The following is a 21184-nucleotide window of genomic DNA, read 5'->3' as shown; positions in this document are numbered from 1 at the left end:
ATTCATTCATTTTCACTAATTGTAAATGTTTTTTAGTTTTTCTCAATTTCAATCTTTCTTTCTTGGGAAATCTAAAAGCTGATTATATGTTTACTGTTATACTATTTTTATAATTAATTTTCTATCAATTTAAAACTAAATTTATTACATAATATTTGAAAAAAAAAAAGTAGTTTGTCTTGATTTCAAATTTTGATCCTAGAATTTTGCACTCCCATTAAATTTCAACCTGCATTCCATTATTCTGGATTTTATTTTCCTGAATATACTAAATCAATTCCACAAATATTTTTCCGGACTTACTTTTCCAAAAAACACTCATTCACTCCTGTTTCCAAAAATACTTTTCAAAAAACATAATGGAGTGCATGAAGATAATTGATTTGATGCATGAAGTAAAACCCAAAAGATTTTTCTTCCTACACCCTCAATGTTTCTTTCTACACCTTCAAATTTTTTATAATTCCATTGCTATCCTTTTGATATGTAGTTATCGACTTTCAGAAATCGGTATCACCGACTCTAAAAAATTAAAGGTACTATCTTTCAGAAATCGAAGTATCGAATTTCATTATTGAAAATGTCAACTACAAACATATTTAATTTATAATTTATATTTTTTTAAAGACATAATAGTGTTCACAGTCAAATTTAGGAATGCAAGAAGAAAAACCCAAATCTACATTTGTCAGTCTACTTTCGGCCTAACCTAATCATAATCCACAGTTACATGGACGTTTTTGCTTCCTGCACCCTAATATTGTATTGGAGCTTATCTATAATTAAATTTAAACCTAGATACATTTTAATGGCAAATAACATTGAGAAGGAGGATCCCTTATGGTAGAAAGGTATAAAACTCCAATATATTATTAAAGCTTTTACTTTCATAGTTTATAGAACTAGTAAAAATAACTTATAAGTTACTCCAATTACTTACTAGAACATTACTCATTATAAGTAATTCACTCATTTTTAATTAAAATATGTTTTTCAAGTTTAGAGAAAACTATCTCCATTTCATGTCACGTTTCAAAGAGTTACAATGCAAATTGTTATCATTTAAAAGATAAGTACACCACTACTGGACTAATAAAAATAATACATCTTGGAAAATTTTATGCATAACATTAAAGTGTCATGAACTTTAAAAATTAAGTTTTGGCGGACAAGAAAAATTATGAATTTATATAACTAAACTAGAAAAATATATAAAAAAAAGGCTAAAACCTGAAAGATTGAACGCACGAAGTCATGAACAATTTATGAAATCCAAATGGATGAATCAATGCTAATTGATTTGAAATATATGTTTTACAATGTAAACCCAAATAGACTTGTCATTCTTGGGTTGGGTAGGACATGAGAGCTAAGAAAAAGCAAAAAAAGAAAGGAAAGAGAGTTATAAAGAAGTTGCATGGGGACACTTTTGTGGTGGTGTAAGGATCATCATATCGAATGTCCTCCATGCTCCTACTTTCGTCTTTCACTGCATGGATTTCCATTGCTTTGATGAGTGAGGTATCAAACAAACCTTGATACGTAACCTCCACATGCTTCCACTCTTCTTCTAAAGGCATTTCCATCAGATCATCTTGGAAAGGTAACACTCGTAGATCAAACAGATGTATATAATCCGATTCCACCATTGTCACATACGTATGATCCAAAAAAATATTGTTGAACTTTGCCGTTGATTAACACCACTGGTCTTAGCAATTGTACATTGGAACCATCCAGTATAGGTGCGATAAGAAGACAGAAATTTAGCAGGGAATTTATTACGAAACCAGAAAGAGATTGAAGGTCCCCGACTTTGTTTATCGAACCAGTTTGGGATACTTCCTCCTGGAAAGATAAAATCATTCTCTCTAGCCTCGTGAAGTTGCTGCTAGTCACAATTCATCAACAATTCAGTAAATCAACAATATGTTATCAAATCAAATTCATTAAAAACAAGACAAAAACCTGATTTAACAACATGCTGGAACCCGAGGAACTCAATGATGTACACTTTATCGTCCTGAATATTCTCAAGTTTGGTGGAAGCCCTCTAATTTCCTGTAGACGCTTGCAATAACTCACGTCAAGTTCATTCATGCGGTGAAATTCTTTGATGCATTCAGTAAGGAATGTGATATTAGCTTTCCATAGGATTAAACACGTCACTTTGGTCAACTGCGTGAAACCTGCTGAAAAAATAAAATCATCATTCAGGCAACTGAAAAAGCAACCTGAACGTAGATTTGAAGGTACCGTTGAGCCCACTTCTTCACCATCTTTTGAATTTACCCATTTCCACTCTTTGCATCCATCAACCATAAAATCAGTCAATTCAGGCGTCAAGACACTGCTATTTGACTGATCAAAATCATCAATGCATAAATCTTGGAGTCCAGTAAGATTTTGAAATGAAACTGGCAACTCTTTTATCATGGGAAGTTCTTTCAAATGAAGTTCCCTTATGTTTCCCATCTCTCGTAATATTTCTGGAAAATTATCAAGACTGTAACAACATGAAAGTTCAAAAATTTCAAGAGAGGGCAAGTTGAGAAGTGGAAATCTCCTAAGCTTCGTGCAACTTTCAGCTTTCAATATTTTAAGTTTGTTCAGAAAACCAATTGAGCCGTCAAGTGCAATTCAACTGTTACACCGCTCAAAGGAAAGTTTCTCCAAATTTGGGAGATCCGATAAGTCAGGCATCCGTGTTAAAAGTTGACAGTAGTCAAAATTCAATGCGGTTAGATTCTCGAACTTTTGCAAAGAAAATAATGGGAAAAAGAAATAAGAACATAATGAATAAATTGGAACTGTATTTACAAATTTGGCTTTTTTCCACAAATGAGATAATTCCTTTTTTTAATTACGAAAATACGCAACTTTTTAAAAAGTTTACCAATATGGGAAAGTCATACCAAACTGTACTACTTCACCAATAAGAAGTCCTATCACCATAAAACAACTTCAGGAAATCAGAAAAACTTAGAGTTATAAAAAAACATTTATACTCACGGGGAGAGACTTCAGAATAATACAACATAGAAGTCGTACGAGATATAGAGATTTCAGAACAATTAAAAAAACACTAAAATTATAGGAGGCAATAGAAACTTTAGTTCATATTCAGGTGATACGACTTCTTATCGGTGAAGTCGTGCGAGTCGATTACTTATACCCGTATATTTTTTTTAAAAGTTACCTATTTCTATAATAATTAAAAAAGGGAATTACCCAATTCGTGTAAAAAAGCCCACAAATTTACAAGGTGAGGAATATATTCCTTAGACTTGCCTTTGATGAGCCAGGGAATTTAAATGACGTAAAGCTACTGTTAGTTAACTTGCAGATGACGGGTTTGTTTGGATGAAAATTTGATGGTAAATGATTGGAAGGGTATCCATGCCATTCTAGTACTCTCAAACTTTCTGGTAAACATTTAGGAGCTCCAAAAATTTCGCTATTTCTAATAATAAGTGCTTTAAGGTTTTTCATTTTTCCAAAGGCGTTTCCATCCCAATCCAGTCTTTCTGCTTCCTTATACATCGAAATATGAAGACATGGGATCTCAATCATGCTAGTTCCCTGTTAATGCAAAGAAGCACACATATCAACTGATTTTATGCAACAAATCCAGATAAATTGCAAATCATCTAGAAAAAAATAAGTAGGATAGAGATATATGATTAAAAAGAAAAATATATCAATTTGAGAAACAAAACTCATCATCCATGAGTTTCACTTACTGTGTTCCCCTTTAAAACTTCAAATATATCTTTAGGTAATGATATTCTCCTGCGCTTTCCTGATCCTTAAGGTGATTCTGGTCAATTTGTCTACCCATTTCCTCAATCAGGTCGTGTATTTCAACTCTACTCCACCAACCAATCCTTATGAGAGATTTATCAACCAACACACTAATATGATGTTTCATGCAGTCATCATTAATAGCTACAAGAATATCTTCTACCTCTGTTAATGTATATCCTTTGAAGCAACAAGCAATATCAAGAAAAACAGTCTTCTCTTCTCTATCCAGAGCCTCAAAGCTTACTTTAAGTATCTCTATGATTTGATTATTAGGAATTCTTTTATATTGATTGACAGCAGATTTCCATTTTTCTACACTTTTTCCAGCCAAGTTGGAGCCTATTACATCCAAAGCCAATGGAAGGCCAGAAGCATAAGTTACTGCATGATTCAAGACCTCCACGTAACTTGCATCAAATTATAAAGTGCTAAAGCGAGTGTTGTTTTTCCTACATCGCCCATTCCATGGATCCCTATCATGTGGAATCCATCACCAGATTCAACATTTAGAAGCTTCACTTGTGGCCCTAGTCCAATAGTGTAATCCGCAAACGAGCAGGATTAATCTTTTGGCAGACCTGGTCCACAACACTACCAATAAATAAAAAATGCTTAAATACTTTTTTGATCCTCATTTTCGTAGTGTTTGTTGCGAATGGTCCTCATCTTGGTAGAATGTTTAAAATGATCCTCATTTCTGCCGAATGTTTAAAATGGTCCTCATTTTCGCAATTTGTGTTTTATTTGGTCATTTTCTGTAACGCCGTTTAAATCATTAACGTTAATTTTTTCATTTAAGGGAAATCTTGCAATTAGGAAAATTTCTTCATCTTTGTCTTTCTTGAGCTCGGATTTGCAGAGGAAGCAGCTACTACTTGTCATTTCATAGTTGGATTGCAGTTGCGCTCTTCATTTCAATTCTCCAGTTAATCATCATCAACGAGGTAAGTGGGTTTAGGATTTTCTGGGTTGTGTTTGCTCGTGGGTTAGGGTTGTTGGGGTTTGTTTGTCTTTCGATTGTTGTGATGTTCTGTATGGTTTCTAAATTACTTCCATCATAGTTGTTTTTTTAAAAGAAAAATACGGAGGTGAGTTGTTGAGTGCTGTGGGTAGAGATGCTAATGATCAGTTACTGCCCTTAGCGTATGCTGTTGTGGAAGTTGAAAACAAAGAAACTTGGATATGGTTCTTGGGATTGCTTAATAGTCATCTTGGAGGTATTGACGTGTGTGGGACAATGACCTTTATGTCTGACCAACAAAAGGTATGTTTAATATATGTTCAATTTATTAATTTTTGTTTAATGTTGTAAGTACTAATAATCTTATCATTGCACAGGGATTAGTGTCTACCATTCAGGACCTATTACCCACTGCTGAGCACAGGTTTTGCATGAGGCATCTGTATGCAAATTTCAGAAAAAAGAGACTCATGTGGAAGGCTGCTAGAAGCACAGTGAATGTGGATGCTCAACATTGCAGCTGTAGGAAATGGCTTCTGACTGCTATCCCTTGCTGCCATGCTATTACAATAATGAATTTCATCAATGTCAATGCTGAGGACTTCATACCAATCATTGATGTAGTGCATTTTGATGAGGATGAATTAATGTTATGAATTTAACTTCTTCCAGACTTAGATCAATTTAATTTTTTCCAAGCTTAGATCAAAATCACTTACTTCAATGCTCAGATTAAGATGTCATTTTGAACATGTTGGAACTAATATCAACATAATCAAACTAATTCATTTCTTCATTTAACAATAGTACAAAACATATTGGACTTTAAAAGATTACACACAATAACAGTACGAATAATACAATAACAACACAAGTGAACCCTATTACTAATTGCAGTCTCTTCTCAGCAACCTTCAATGACTTCTCCAAATCATTAATCTGCCTCATTTGTGTCATGATGATGACATCCTTTTCATCAACACCACCATTTGAAAAAGTTGCAACTCACATTATTGGAATCACCACTCTGTAAATCAATAAACCAAAAATTAAAACCAATTTATTATTAACACAAACATAAAAACAGATTGTACCCAAAATTTTCTACCAATATTCTTTGGAGTTCTTGTCATCCTCAAAGTTGTCATCTCTCCGCAACTACAAATCGGGATTAATCCATTTCTCGTTGAACCATCAACAGTGCACGAAGTGATATAACACGGTTGCCTCCAACGATTACAACCAGAGGTAAAGGAAGAATATTAGGACCGTAACATACCTATATAATGGGATTGCAGGAAGAAGAAGATTGCGGCAACACCAATTGGGAATGGAGGAACAAGATTGCCAAAACTCACCAAATGCCCAAACATTCCTTACCAAAACCCTAGCTCACTTATTTATCCCCAAATATCTAATTACCACACTTATACAGTACACGTAACACACCCTAATACAAACAGTGCCACATGTACAATGCTCCGTTAATGATTTAAACGGCGTTACAAAAAAGACCAAATAAAACACGAATTGGGAAAATAAGGACCATTTTAAACATTCGGTAAAAATGAGGACCATTTTAAACATTTTGTCAAAATGAGGACCATCCGCAACAAACACTACGAGAATGAAAATGAGGACGAAAAAGGTATTTAAGTTAATAAAAAATTATAATTGGTCACTAAATTGGTCAGTAATTAATTAGAGACCAACTTAGTAACTAAGTCATTTTGGTAGTCAAAACCTAAGTAGCTAATTTTAAAAACCAATTTAGTGACCAATTATAATTTTTTATTCATAATAGTAACTATTTTAGTAACCAATAATTTTTTACTTTGTAAATTGGTCTCTAAATTAGTTATTATAGTGACCAACAATTTCTAGTCACTAAAATTAGTTACTAATGAGACATTTTTTTGTAGTGGTAAGAAAAAAGCTAAAACCTGAATGATTGAAAACACAAGGTGATGAAAGATTTACAAAATCCAAATGGATCAACAATGTTAATTGATTTCAAACATATTTTATACAATATAAACCCAAAGAAAGTTGTCATACTTGGGTTGGATAGGCCATGAGACTTATAAATAAAATGAGAAGAACTAAGAAAGAGCGAAAAAAGAAAGGAAGAAAAGTTATAAAGAAGTTTCATGGGCACACTTTTGTGGTGGTGTAAGGATCATCATATCTAATGTCCTCCATGCCCCTTCTTTCCGATTTGACTACATGGATTCCCATTGCTTTGATGAGTGAGGTATCAAACAAACCTTGGTATGTAATCTCCACATGCTTCCACTCCTTTTCTGAAGCCATTTTAATCAGATCTTCATGGAACGGTAACACATGCAGATCAAAGAGCTGCATATGATCCAATTCCGCCATTATCACATCCGTATAATAACCAGCTTTATATTGTTGAACTTTGCCGTTGATTAACACCACGGGTCTAAGGAAGTAAAAATGGGTATCATCCCGTACAGATGCAATAAGGAAACAAAGGACTTTGGGAGGGAATTGATTACGAAACCAGAAAGAAATTGAAGGTCCCCTGCTTTCTTTATCCAACCACTCGGGAATACTTCCTCCTGGAAGCACAAAATCAGTCTTTCCAGCCTCGTGAAGTTGCTGCAAGCCACAGTTCATTGAAAATTCATTAAATGAACTATAGATTATCAAATCAAATTCATTAAAAACAAGACAAAAACCTGATTGAAGAACATGCTTGAACTTGAGGAAGTCAATGATCTACATTCTAACGCCCTGAACTTTCTCAAGTTTGGTGGAATCCCTCTAATTTCCTTTAGACGCTCGCAAAAACTCACATCAACATCATTCAGGTGGTTAAATTCTTTGATGCACTCAGGAAGGAATGTGATATTAGCTTCCCATAGGATTAAACGCATCACTTTGGTCAACTGCATGAAACCTGCTGAAAAAAAATCATCATTCAGGTTGCAACTGAAAAAGCAACACGAAAGTAGATTTGAAGCTACCGTTGAGCCGACTCCTTCACCATCTTTTGAATTTACCCATTTCCACTCCTTGCATCCAACAACCATAAAATGAGTCAATTCAGGTGTCAAGACACTGCTATTTAACTGATCAAAATCATTAATGCGTAACTCTTGGAGTCCAGTAAGATTTTGAAATGAAACTGGCAACTCTTTTATCATGGGAAGTCTAACCAAACGAAGTTTCTTTATTTTTCCCGTCTTTCCTAATATTTCTGGAAAATTCTCAAGACTTAAACAAAAAGAAAGTTCAAGAATTTCAAGAGAGGGCAAGTTGAGAGGTGGAAATCTCCTAAGCTTCGTGCACCTTTGAGCTTTCAATAATGTAAGTTTGTTCAGAAAACCAATTGAGTCGTCAAGTGCAATTAAACGGTTACACCGCTCAAAGGAAAGTTTCTCCAAATTTGGGAAATCTGATACGTCAGGCATCCTTGTTAAAAGTTGGCAGTTGTCAAAATTCAATTCGGTTAGATTCTCTAACTTCTGCAAAAGAAAATAATGAAAAAAAAAATAAGAACATAATGAATAAATTGGAAATGTATTTACAAATTTGACTTTTTTACACAAATGAGATAATTCTTTTTTTTTTAATTACAAAAATACGCAACTTTTTAAAAAGTTACCGATATGGGAAAAAAGTCATATCAAACTGTACGACTTCACCAATAACAAGTTCTATCACCATAAAACAACTTCAGTAAATTTGACAAACTTAGTCATAAAAAAAAAAGATTAAATATGTTTTTGGTCCCTTAATAATTTTGGAATAAGTTTATTTTGAAACTTTAGACCAATTTCGTCATTATCTCTCGAAATATAAATACGTGGATTTAGTCCTTTTAATCAAATTTTAGTAAATTTATTTGACATTTCAAGCATGTTTCATAATAGTATTCGACTTAACATTCAAACAAAAGTGTGTTAAATAGTATAAACAACTCAAATACAATCCTACGAAACATCAAATAAAGCTAAGAAAATTTGATTAAAAGGACTAAATCTATATATTTCGAAAGATGAAAGACTAAATTGGTTCAAAGTTTCAAAATGGACTAATTCCAAAATTCACTGAAAGGACCAAAAACATATTTAACCCCAAAAAAACATTTATACTCACGGGGAGTGACTTCAGAATAATACAACATAGAAGTCGTACGTGATAACGGAGATTTCAGAACAATTAAAAAAACACACTGAAGTTGTAGGAGGGAATAGAGACGTATTCAGGTGATACGACTTCTTATTGGTGAAGTCGTACGAGTTGACTACCCATACCCGAATATTTTTTTTAAAAGTTACCTATTTCTATAATAATTAAAAAAGGGAATTACCCTATTCGTGTAGAAAAGCCTACAAATTTACAAGGTGAGGAATATATTCCATAGACTTACCATTGATGAGCGAGGGAATTTAAATGACGTAAAAGGACTGTTAGGTAACTTGCACGTCACAAGTTTATTCGGATCGTAATTTGATGGTAAACAATTGGAAGGGTATCTATGCCATTCCAGTACTCTCAAACTTTCTGGTAAACATTTGGGAGCTCCAGAAACTTTGAATTTTCTAATAATAAGTGCTTTAAGGTTTTTCATATTTCCAAAGGCGTTTCCATTCCAATCCAGTGTTTCTTCTTTCTCAGATACGGAGATATCAAGACATAAAATCTCAATCCTACTAGTTCCCTGTTAATGCAAAGAGGCACACACATAAACTACTTTTATGTAACACATCTAAAGAAATTGTAAATCATCTAGAAAAATAAAATAACTACGATAGAGATATATGATTAAAAAGAAAAATATATCAATTTTGAGAAAAAAAAAACAATTATCTGAGTCTCACTTACTGTGTTATTCTTTAAAACTTGAATTATATCTTTAGGTAACCATAATCTCCTGCGCTTTCCCGGCTCTTTGGATGATTCTTTCCGGTCAATTTGTCTACCCATGTCCTCAATTAAGTCGTGCATTTCAATTGTACTCGACGAACCAATCTTTATGAGAGATTTATCAATTAGCACACCAATATGATGTTTCATGCAATCGTCATAAAGAGCACGAAGCATAATCTCAACCTCTGCCAATGCGTATCCTCTGAAGCAACAGGCAATGTCAAGAAAAACACTCTTCTCTTCTCCCTCCAGAGCATCAAAGCTTACTTTAAGTTTATCAAGGATTTGACTGCTAGGAATTCTTTTATATTGATTGACAGCAGATTTGCATTGTTCCAGACTTTTTGCAAACAGGTTGGAACCTATTACTTCCAAAGCCAATGGAAGGCCAGAAGCACAAGTCACTGCATGATTCAAGACCTCTATGTAACTTTGATCAACCTGTTCCGTTTTGAAAGCTTTCCATGTAAGCAACTGAAGAGCATCCTTTTCATTCAATGGATTGACCTCATATGTTCTTTTGACCTGATGAGATGCAAACAGTTGCGTATCTCGAGTTGTGATGATGACCCTGCTACCGGGACCAAACCAATCACGACTTCCAGCCAGTGCCCGTAACTGCTCGCACTTGTCAACGTCATCTAGAATCAAGAGAACCTTCTTTCGTTGCAACCTTTGTCGTATCATTGAAATTCCTTCATGCTCACTTGCTAAGTTGATGTCCTTCTCTCCAAGTATTTTTGAAAGAAGGATGCTTTGGAGATGTTCCAGCCCATGTTTGTTTGATTTCTCTCTCACGTTTTGAAGAAAACAAGAACCCTCAAAACAGATAGCAATCATATTATAAATTGCTAAAGCGAGTGTTGTTTTCCCTAACCCTCCCATTCCATGGATCCCTATCATGTGGAATCCATCATCAGATTCAACATTTAGAAGCTTCCTTAGTTCAAGCACTGGCCACCCTAGTCCAACTGGATAATCCGCAACATGTAAATGACCAGGATTAATCTTGTGGCAGACCCAATCCACAACACTCCCAATAAACTTGTATTCGTATCCATCACTATTTCAAACAAAAAGGTTTGGTGAAGCTAAAATTGTTATGAAATCAGAAAATTGTAACGAGTTTTAAAACCAAGAAAAAAAAAACAGAGAAGAAGGGTTTTTGTGAAGTTGTACAACAGAAAAAGGGAGAAAAGCAATAAACTTCAATTTTCTACGTTGCGTTGGAAAATGTTTCTCTCTAATTAATACACACAAGAGAGATGTAAATATGCAGAAAATAAATACCAACACTCCTTTTTCACCTAACTATTAACCATTCAACAAACTTTTTCCACAAAAATGGTTTATCATTAAATTGAATCTGACAGGATAGAGTAAACAGAAAATAGGATCTTAACCATTATGAAGTAAAAAGATCGGTAAGGTGGTGTACCCGTCTTTGAAATGATACCCAGACAAGTTGGCTACTTGATGCAGAGCCATCTTCCAATTCTGCAACTTTTCCTTATCTTTGAACCTTCTCTGATGCTTATTTAATGCTTCTCCATAACTACCTTTGTGGTGTCTTACATCAGAAGGGTGAACCTTATAGAAGAGCGGTAAAACCAACAATCCTTGGGTGTGGCAGTGAAGGATGGTTGCAAGTTCATCCAAGCAGAAGGAGGAAGAAGCATAGTTGTGAGAGAGCACAACGATGGCAATCCTAGACTCTTCAATTGCCTTCAGAAGTGCTGGTGTGATTTCCTCTCCACTCTGAAGATCCTCATCATCGATGAAAGTGTGAATTCCCCTGTCACACAGAGCTTTGTAGAGATTGCCAGTGAAACCATGACGCGTGTCTTCCCCTCTAAAGCTGAGGAACACATCGTACGTGAATCTACGGGAACTTGGAGTTGCCATTAGAACAAAGTCTCGAGTCACAAATGTTAGCGTGTTGGGACTTTAAATGGAATCAAACTTTGAATAAACATGAATTTGGAAGAGTGAAAATGTAAGGTAGTGCAGAGTGAAGTGCCAAGGAGTAATTAGCGTGGGTTCTGTTGTACGTTAAAGCGCGTGAAATTTTTGGAAAATATCTTTGTTTCGGTCTTTCTGATTTGCCTCACTATATTGGTCAATGCAAACAATAGCCACACAATAATGCTCGACTTATTAACTTTCATTTATAAAGACTATAAATTATAACATAACATAATTAATTAACTTGGTTGGTTCGCTTGATTTTCATCTTTGATAATTCTATATCCAATTCAAACAGTTGAGTTTAAATTGATTTGTTTGATTAATTTGCGTTGATCTAAGTCATACCCATTCCTAATGTTCTCAAACTATGTTTTTACTACTTATATTCATATGTGCACTTTGATAGTTTTTGCAACTACATTTCTTGTAATGTAAAAAAAAATATTTTACATTATTCATTCATTTCCACTAATTGTGAATGTTTTTAGTTTTTCTCAATTTCAATCTTTCTTTCTTTGGTAATCTAAAAGCTGATTATATGTTTACTGTTATACTATTTTTATAATTAATTTTCTATCAATTTAAAACTAAATTTATTACATAATATTTGAAAAAAAAAAGTAGTTTGTCTTGATTTCAAATTTTGATCCTAGAATTTTGCACTACCATTAAATTTCAACCTGCATTCCATTATTCTGGATTTTATTTTCCTGAATATACTAAATCAATTCCACAAATATTGTTTCGGACTTACTTTTCCAAAAAAAACTCATCAACTCCTATTTCGAAAAAAACTTTTCAAAAAACATAATGGAGCCTAGGAAGATAATTCATTTGATGCAAGAAGTAAAACCCAAAATATTTTTCTTCCTGCACCCTCAATTTTTCTTTCTACACGCCCAAATTTTTTATAATTTCATTATTATCTTTTTGATCTGTAGTTACTGACTTTCAAAATTCGTGATATTGAATTTTAAAAATTGGGATAGCTACAAACACATTTAGTTTATAATTTATATTTTTTTAAGAACATAATGACAATCAAACTTCGAAGTATAGGAAGAAAAACCCAAACCCTAATCTAGATCTGTCATATTAGTTTCGGCCTAAACTAATCATAATCCACAATTACATGGACGTTTTTGCTTCCTGCACCCAAATATTGTATTGGAGCTTATCTATAATTAAATTTAAACCTAGATACATTTTAATGGCAAATAACATTGAGAATGAGGATCCCTTATGGTAGAAAGGTATAAAACTCCAATATATTATTAAAGCTTTTACTTTCATATAGTTTATAGAACTAGTAAAAATAGCTTATAAGTTACTCCAGTTACTTACTAGAACATTACTCATTATAAGTAATTCACTCATTTTTTAATTAAAATATGTTTTTCAAGATTAGAGAAAACTATCTCCATATAGGTGCGATAAGAAGACAGAGAAATTTAGCAGGGAATTTATTACGAAACCAGAAAGAGATTGAAGGTCTCCGACTTTGTTTATCGAACCAGTTTGGGATACTTCCTCCTGGAAAGATAAAATCATTCTCTCTAGCCTCGTGAAGTTGCTGCTAGTCACAATTCATCAACAATTCAGTAAATCAACAATATGTTATCAAATCAAATTCATTAAAAACAAGACAAAAACCTGATTTAACAACATGCTGGAACCCGAGGAACTCAATGATGTACACTTTATCGTCCTGAATATTCTCAAGTTTGGTGGAAGCCCTCTAATTTCCTGTAGACGCTTGCAATAACTCACGTCAAGTTCATTCATGCGGTGAAATTCTTTGATGCATTCAGTAAGGAATGTGATATTAGCTTTCCATAGGATTAAACACGTCACTTTGGTCAACTGCGTGAAACCTGCTGAAAAAATAAAATCATCATTCAGGCAACTGAAAAAGCAACCTGAACGTAGATTTGAAGGTACCGTTGAGCCCACTTCTTCACCATCTTTTGAATTTACCCATTTCCACTCTTTGCATCCATCAACCATAAAATCAGTCAATTCAGGCGTCAAGACACTGCTATTTGACTGATCAAAATCATCAATGCATAAATCTTGGAGTCCAGTAAGATTTTGAAATGAAACTGGCAACTCTTTTATCATGGGAAGTTCTTTCAAATGAAGTTCCCTTATGTTTCCCATCTCTCGTAATATTTCTGGAAAATTATCAAGACTGTAACAACATGAAAGTTCAAAAATTTCAAGAGAGGGCAAGTTGAGAAGTGGAAATCTCCTAAGCTTCGTGCAACTTTCAGCTTTCAATATTTTAAGTTTGTTCAGAAAACCAATTGAGCCGTCAAGTGCAATTCAACTGTTACACCGCTCAAAGGAAAGTTTCTCCAAATTTGGGAGATCCGATAAGTCAGGCATCCGTGTTAAAAGTTGACAGTAGTCAAAATTCAATGCGGTTAGATTCTCGAACTTTTGCAAAGAAAATAATGGGAAAAAGAAATAAGAACATAATGAATAAATTGGAACTGTATTTACAAATTTGGCTTTTTTCCACAAATGAGATAATTCCTTTTTTTAATTACGAAAATACGCAACTTTTTAAAAAGTTTACCAATATGGGAAAGTCATACCAAACTGTACTACTTCACCAATAAGAAGTCCTATCACCATAAAACAACTTCAGGAAATCAGAAAAACTTAGAGTTATAAAAAAACATTTATACTCACGGGGAGAGACTTCAGAATAATACAACATAGAAGTCGTACGAGATATAGAGATTTCAGAACAATTAAAAAAACACTAAAATTATAGGAGGCAATAGAAACTTTAGTTCATATTCAGGTGATACGACTTCTTATCGGTGAAGTCGTGCGAGTCGATTACTTATACCCGTATATTTTTTTTAAAAGTTACCTATTTCTATAATAATTAAAAAAGGGAATTACCCAATTCGTGTAAAAAAGCCCACAAATTTACAAGGTGAGGAATATATTCCTTAGACTTGCCTTTGATGAGCCAGGGAATTTAAATGACGTAAAGCTACTGTTAGTTAACTTGCAGATGACGGGTTTGTTTGGATGAAAATTTGATGGTAAATGATTGGAAGGGTATCCATGCCATTCTAGTACTCTCAAACTTTCTGGTAAACATTTAGGAGCTCCAAAAATTTCGCTATTTCTAATAATAAGTGCTTTAAGGTTTTTCATTTTTCCAAAGGCGTTTCCATCCCAATCCAGTCTTTCTGCTTCCTTATACATCGAAATATGAAGACATGGGATCTCAATCATGCTAGTTCCCTGTTAATGCAAAGAAGCACACATATCAACTGATTTTATGCAACAAATCCAGATAAATTGCAAATCATCTAGAAAAAAATAAGTAGGATAGAGATATATGATTAAAAAGAAAAATATATCAATTTGAGAAACAAAACTGATAGTAATTCAAGGTTGTGAAAGGGATAGTTGAAGGGATAGAGAAAATGTGTAGATAGTAGAGTGTGAAAGTAGTAGTTGGAGAAGTGTATTTGTAGTTGAGAGTAGTTGTATTGGATGTTGTGTTAGTTGTTCTTGATGATACAAAATGGTAGGATACATGGGTATTTATAGTCCCATAGATTATTCTAGAAACTCCTAGCTAGAACTAATGCAAATACTTCTAGATTTTTCTACATAGTTGAATGTTCTTGATTTTTCTTTCTATCCTAGGCTTTTTCTCCAATACTCTAGAAGTTTCTTTACATTTCAATAACTCTATCTTATATTTTTTTAGATTCTTCTAGAATTTGCATTATACTTTAATACTCTTCCTTGATGCAAATTCTATAACTCCAAGCATAGCGCGTAGTAGTTCAAATCTTGGTCTTGGTAAGGCCTTTGTGAAGATATCTGCAATTTGATCTTCTGTCGGGCAGTACTAAAGTCGTATCTTCATATTTGTTTTCGCTTCTCTGTGGTATTTAATTGCTATGTGTTTTGTTCTACTGTGATGTATTGGGTTCTTCGTCATTGCGATAGCTGATTTATTATCACAGTTGATTGTAGTAGGTCCACTTTGTTTCTCTCCCATATCTTTGAATATCTTTCGAAGCCATATAGCTTGACTTGTTGCTTCAGCAGCAGCCACATATTCTGCTTCAGCTGTTGATTGTGCAACAGTTGCTTGCTTCTTTGATGCCCAAGAGAATATTCCAGATCCAAGCGAGAAAGCATAGCCTGAGGTGCTCTTCATGTCATCTTTTGATCCTGCCCAATCACTATCGGTGTAGCCAATGATCCTTGAGTTAGTCATGGTTTTGTACCATATTCCAAGCTCCTTTGTGCCTTGTAGATATCTTAAAATTCTTTTCCCTACTCCATAATGAATCTGACTTGACTTTTGCATGAATCTTGATAGAAGACTTGTGGCATACATAATGTCTGGTCTTGTGGCTGTGAGATATAAGAGACTTCCAATCAAACTTCTGTAGCGTGATGCATCTGTTTCTTGTGCTCCATCATCTTTTTGTAGTTTCTCATTTACCACCAATGGAGTAGCGATAGGTTTACAATCATACATCTTGAACTTCTTCAATAGGGCTTCAATATATTTCTTTTGAGAGATAAATATGTCGTCTTCTTGTTGTTTCACCTCTATACCGAGGAAATAGTTCATCAACCCAAGGTCGGTCATCTCAAATGTCTTCATCATGTCTTCTTTAAATTCTTTCATCATCTCTAAATTGTTTCCTGTATAGATAAGATCATCGACATATAAGGAGACAATGAGGTGATACTGACCTTGTGCTTTAATATATAGTGTTGGCTCACTTTTGCTCCTCCTGAATCCTTGATCGATGAAGTATTGATCAATCTTGCTATACTATGCTCGAGGAGCTTGCTTCAAGCCATATAAGGCTTTTTTTAGTCTTAGTACTTTGCCTTCATTACCTTTATTGATGAAGCCTTGAGGTTGTTCAACATAAATCTCTTCTTCGAGCACTCCATTTAGGAAGGCTGATTTGACATCTAGTTGATAGATGTTCCATCCTTTTTGTGCTGCTAGGGCTATTAGAGCTCTTATTGTATCTAGTCGTGCGACTGGAGCAAATGTCTCATTGTAGTCGATTCCTGGTTGTTGTGAGTATCCTTTTGCGACCAATCTGGCCTTATGCTTTTGTATAGTTCCATCGGGATTGAGCTTTGTTTTATATACCCATTTCACTCCAATGATGTCTTTTCCTTGAGGACAGTTTACGAGCTCCCAAGTGTTATTCTTCTCAATCATTTTAACCTCTTCTTCCATAGCCTTGACCCATATTTCTTGCTTTGATGCTTCCTCATAGCAGTTAGGCTCAATCATGGCCATATTGCAGGTTTCGTATATGTCTACCAAAGATCTTACTCGTCTTGGAGTGGACTCTAGTGAAGAATCTTCTAATGGAGGTGGAGAAGGCGTACCTGAAGCTTCTGCCTCTTCTTGAATTTCTTCTTGATATTGTTGCACTGGAACTAAAGTGGTGCTTTTAACAACTTTTTCTTCTTCCCAATTCCAAGAAGCATTTTCATCAATTTCAACATCTCGACTAATGACGAGCTTTTTTGTTTGTAGGTTGTAAACTCGATAGCCTTTTGATTGTGTGTTATATCCCAAGAATATTCCTCGTATAGTCTTGTCTTCAAGCTTGTGCCTCCTTTGATCAGGAACATGTATATAGCAGATAGATCCAAATACTCGTAGGTGTTTGGCTGATGGCTTTCTTCCACTCCAAGCTTCAATAGGAGTCTTGTCTTTGACTGCCTTAGTTGGACATCTGTTTAAAATGTAAACTGCAGTGTAGACTGCTTCAGCCCAAAAAGTGTTAGGCATACCTTTCTCTTTTAGCATTGATCTTGCCATCTCCATGACTGTGCGATTTTTTCTTTCTGATACACCGTTTTGTTGTGGAGTATATGCGACTATGAGTTGTCTCTCTATGCCTTCATCTTCGCAGAATTTGTCAAACTCGCGAGATGTATACTCCTTTCCACGATCACTTCTAAGTACTTTTATTTGTTTTCCACTTTGCTTCTCAACAAGGGCCTTGAATTTCTTGAATATTCCAAAGACTTCTGACTTTGCCTTTAAGAAATAAACCCATGTCATTCTAGAGAAGTCATCAATGAAGAGGATGAAGTACCTGTTGTTGTGATGTGAAGGCGTCCTCATTGGTCCACAAACATCAGTATGGATCAACTCTAGTAAGTCTTTTGCTCTCCATGCTTTGTCGGTCGAGAATGGTAATCGATGTTGTTTACCAAGGAGACATCCTTCGCATGATTCATTATTCTCTTTTAAGCATGGAAGATCTCTCATCATGTTTTTCTTATATAGAAGCTTTAAGGCATATGTGTTGAAGTGGCCAAATCTCCTATGCCAAAGCCACGAGTCATCAACTTCTGCCTTCATGGCAATATTAGTTCCAGGTTTGAAGCTTATGGGAAAGCTTCTATTTCTCTTCTCCATTTTTACTTGGCCAATTTCTGTCTTTCTACTGTCATAAATTTTGCATGTATCTTTCTCAAAGTGGAGAGAATATCCATTCTCCATCATTTGACCAATACTTAAAAGATTTTCTTTAAGATTGGGAACCAATAAAACATCCTTGATGAATTTCGTACCTTTCTTTGTCTCCACCATGACAGTTCCTTTGCCTTGAGACTCCACTGTGGTACCGTTTCCTAGTCGAACTTTGACATTGACAGATTTATCAATGTCTTTGAAGATGCTTTGATCTTTGGCCATGTGATTGTTGCATCCACTATCCAAGTACCAACTTTCTCCTCCGTTAGGAGATTCTTGATTGGCATAAAATAAGCGTTGCTCCTGATTATGTTCTTCAGCAAAGTTTGCTTGATGCTTATTTTTATTACGACAATACTTCTCTACGTGGCCAAATTTCTTGCAGTATTGACATTGAGGTTTTCCATGATGCCAACAATCTTTTTCCATGTGACTTGTCTTTTTACATATGCCACATGGGGGATATTTTCCTTGACGAGTCATAGGGAAGCTTCTAGAATTTTCTTTATTTCTAGAAATTTTTCCTCTACTTTTATTTCCTTCATATTCTTTATTCTGAGACCGTAATTTAGTTTTGATTGAAAGGCATTTTCGACTGAGTCTTCTTCATGCCTTTTCAATCTTTGTTCATAAGCTTCAAGAGAGCCCATTAGTTGTGCTACTGACAATGTGGCCAAATCTTTTGTTTGTTCAATCGCGGTTGCGATTGCATCATATTTTTGGGGAATAGAAATTAAAATTTTCTCAACGATTTTTTTGTCAAGAATAGTTTCCCCATAGGCTCTCATCTGACTAACTATTTCCTTTATTCTAGAATAGTAGTCTTTAATGGTCTCAGATTCTTTCATTCTTATTAATTCAAACTCTCGTCTTAGAGAATGAAGTTTAACATTGCGTACCTCATCACTTCCTTGAAACTCTTCTTGTATTGTGTTCCAAGCTTGCTTTGCGTTTGTGGCACCTATTATTCTCGGAAAGATTGTGTCATCAACTGCTTGTTGAAGAGCAAATAAAGCCCTTGAATCCTTCTGTTTGTTTTCCTTCAACTCCTTCTTCTGAGCTGCAGTAAGAGCGGAAGTGTCTTCTGGAATAGTGAATCCCTCTTCTATAATGTCCCATAAATCTTGGGAGCGAAAGAATGTCTTCATTTTGACACTCCAAAAATCATAATTTTCTCCTGTGAAAATAGGTACTGGAATTGATGATATTTGATTGGTAGTGGCCATAGGTTGAGAAAATATTCTGGAAGTAGTATAGAATGAAGTTCTAATTTTTTTGAAGTAGTTGAAAAGTTTATCTACGCCCAGTAGATGACCGAACGTAGCTCTGGTACCACTGATAGTAATTCAAGGTTGTGAAAGGGATAGTTGAAGGGATAGAGAAAATGTGTAGATAGTAGAGTGTGAAAGTAGTAGTTGGAGAAGTGTATTTGTAGTTGAGAGTAGTTGTATTGGATGTTGTGTTAGTTGTTCTTGATGATACAAAATGGTAGGATACATGGGTATTTATAGTCCCATAGATTATTCTAGAAACTCCTAGCTAGAACTAATGCAAATACTTCTAGATTTTTCTACATAGTTGAATGTTCTTGATTTTTCTTTCTATCCTAGGCTTTTTCTCCAATACTCTAGAAGTTTCTTTACATTTCAATAACTCTATCTTATATTTTTTTAGATTCTTCTAGAATTTGCATTATACTTTAATAAAAACTCATCATCCATGAGTTTCACTTACTGTGTTCCCCTTTAAAACTTCAAATATATCTTTAGGTAATGATATTCTCCTGCGCTTTCCTGATCCTTCAGGTGATTCTTGCTAGTCAATTTGTCTACCCATTTCCTCAATCAGGTCGTGTATTTCAACTCTACTCCACCAACCAATCCTTATGAGAGATTTATCAACCAACACACTAATATGATGTTTCATGCAGTCATCATTAATAGCTACAAGAATATCTTCTACCTCTGTTAATGTATATCCTTTGAAGCAACAAGCAATATCAAGAAAAACAGTCTTCTCTTCTCTATCCAGAGCCTCAAAGCTTACTTTAAGTATCTCTATGATTTGATTATTAGGAATTCTTTTATATTGATTGATAGCAGATTTCCATTTTTCTACACTTTTTCCAGCCAAGTTGGAGCCTATTACATCCAAAGCCAATGGAAGGCCAGAAGCATAAGTTACTGCATGATTCAAGACCTCCACGTAACTTGCATCAAATTATAAAGTGCTAAAGCGAGTGTTGTTTTTCCTACATCGCCCATTCCATGGATCCCTATCATGTGGAATCCATCACCAGATTCAACATTTAGAAGCTTCACTTGTGGCCCTAGTCCAATAGTGTAATTCGCAAACGAGCAGGATTAATCTTTTGGCAGACCTGGTCCACAACACTACCAATAAATAAAAAATGCTTAAATACTTTTTTGGTCCTCATTTTCGTAGTGTTTGTTGTGGATGGTCCTCATCTTGGTAGAATGTTTAAAATGATCCTCATTTCTACCGAATGTTTAAAATGGTCCTCATTTTCGCAATTTGTGTTTTATTTGGTCCTTTTCTGTAACGCCGTTTAAATCATTAACGTTAATTTTTTCATTTAAGGAAAATCTTGCAATTAGGAAAATTTCTTCATCTTTGTCTTTCTTGAGCTCGGATTTGTAGAGGAAGCAGCTACTACTTGTCAATTCATAATTGGATTGCAGTTGCGCTCTTCATTTCAATTCTCCAGTTAATCATCATCAACGAGGTAAGTGGGTTTAGGGTTTTCTGGGTTGTGTTTGCTCGTGGGTTAGGGTTTTCGTAGTTCTATGTTGGGGTTTGTTTGTCTTTCGATTGTTGTGATGTTCTGTATGGTTTCTAAATTACTTCCATCATAGTTGTTTTTTTAAAAGAAAAATACGGAGGTGAGTTGTTGAGTGCTGTGGGTAGAGATGTTAATGATCAATTACTGCCCTTAGCGTATGCTGTTGTGGAAGTTGAAAACAAAGAAACTTGGATATGGTTCTTGGGATTGCTTAATAGTCATCTTGGAGGTA

General features: G+C 34.6%; 3 pseudogenes across 1 annotated transcript; all 3 read right to left on the bottom strand.

Annotated features, from left to right (window-relative positions):
- Nucleotides 1-1262: 1262 nt before the first annotated feature.
- Nucleotides 1263-5328, bottom strand: LOC146886662 (disease resistance protein Roq1-like; annotated as a pseudogene).
- A 1447-nt stretch (nucleotides 5329-6775) lies between these two features.
- Nucleotides 6776-11744, bottom strand: LOC114181898 (disease resistance protein Roq1-like; annotated as a pseudogene). Its single transcript, XR_014994178.1, has 5 exons — nucleotides 11109-11744; nucleotides 9626-10733; nucleotides 9171-9461; nucleotides 7474-8262; nucleotides 6776-7393 (listed from the first exon to the last, which is right to left on the bottom strand). The product of XR_014994178.1 is annotated as a disease resistance protein Roq1-like (transcript).
- A 1308-nt stretch (nucleotides 11745-13052) lies between these two features.
- Nucleotides 13053-20418, bottom strand: LOC146886661 (disease resistance protein Roq1-like; annotated as a pseudogene).
- Nucleotides 20419-21184: the final 766 nt, after the last annotated feature.

The sequence above is a fragment of the Vigna unguiculata genome, chromosome 4 (assembly GCF_037176805.1).
Source record: "Vigna unguiculata cultivar grain cowpea cultivar isolate G323 ecotype 2 chromosome 4, ASM3717680v1, whole genome shotgun sequence".
Lineage (NCBI taxonomy): Eukaryota > Viridiplantae > Streptophyta > Magnoliopsida > Fabales > Fabaceae > Vigna > Vigna unguiculata.
This window is presented reverse-complemented; position numbering and strand designations above follow the sequence as displayed.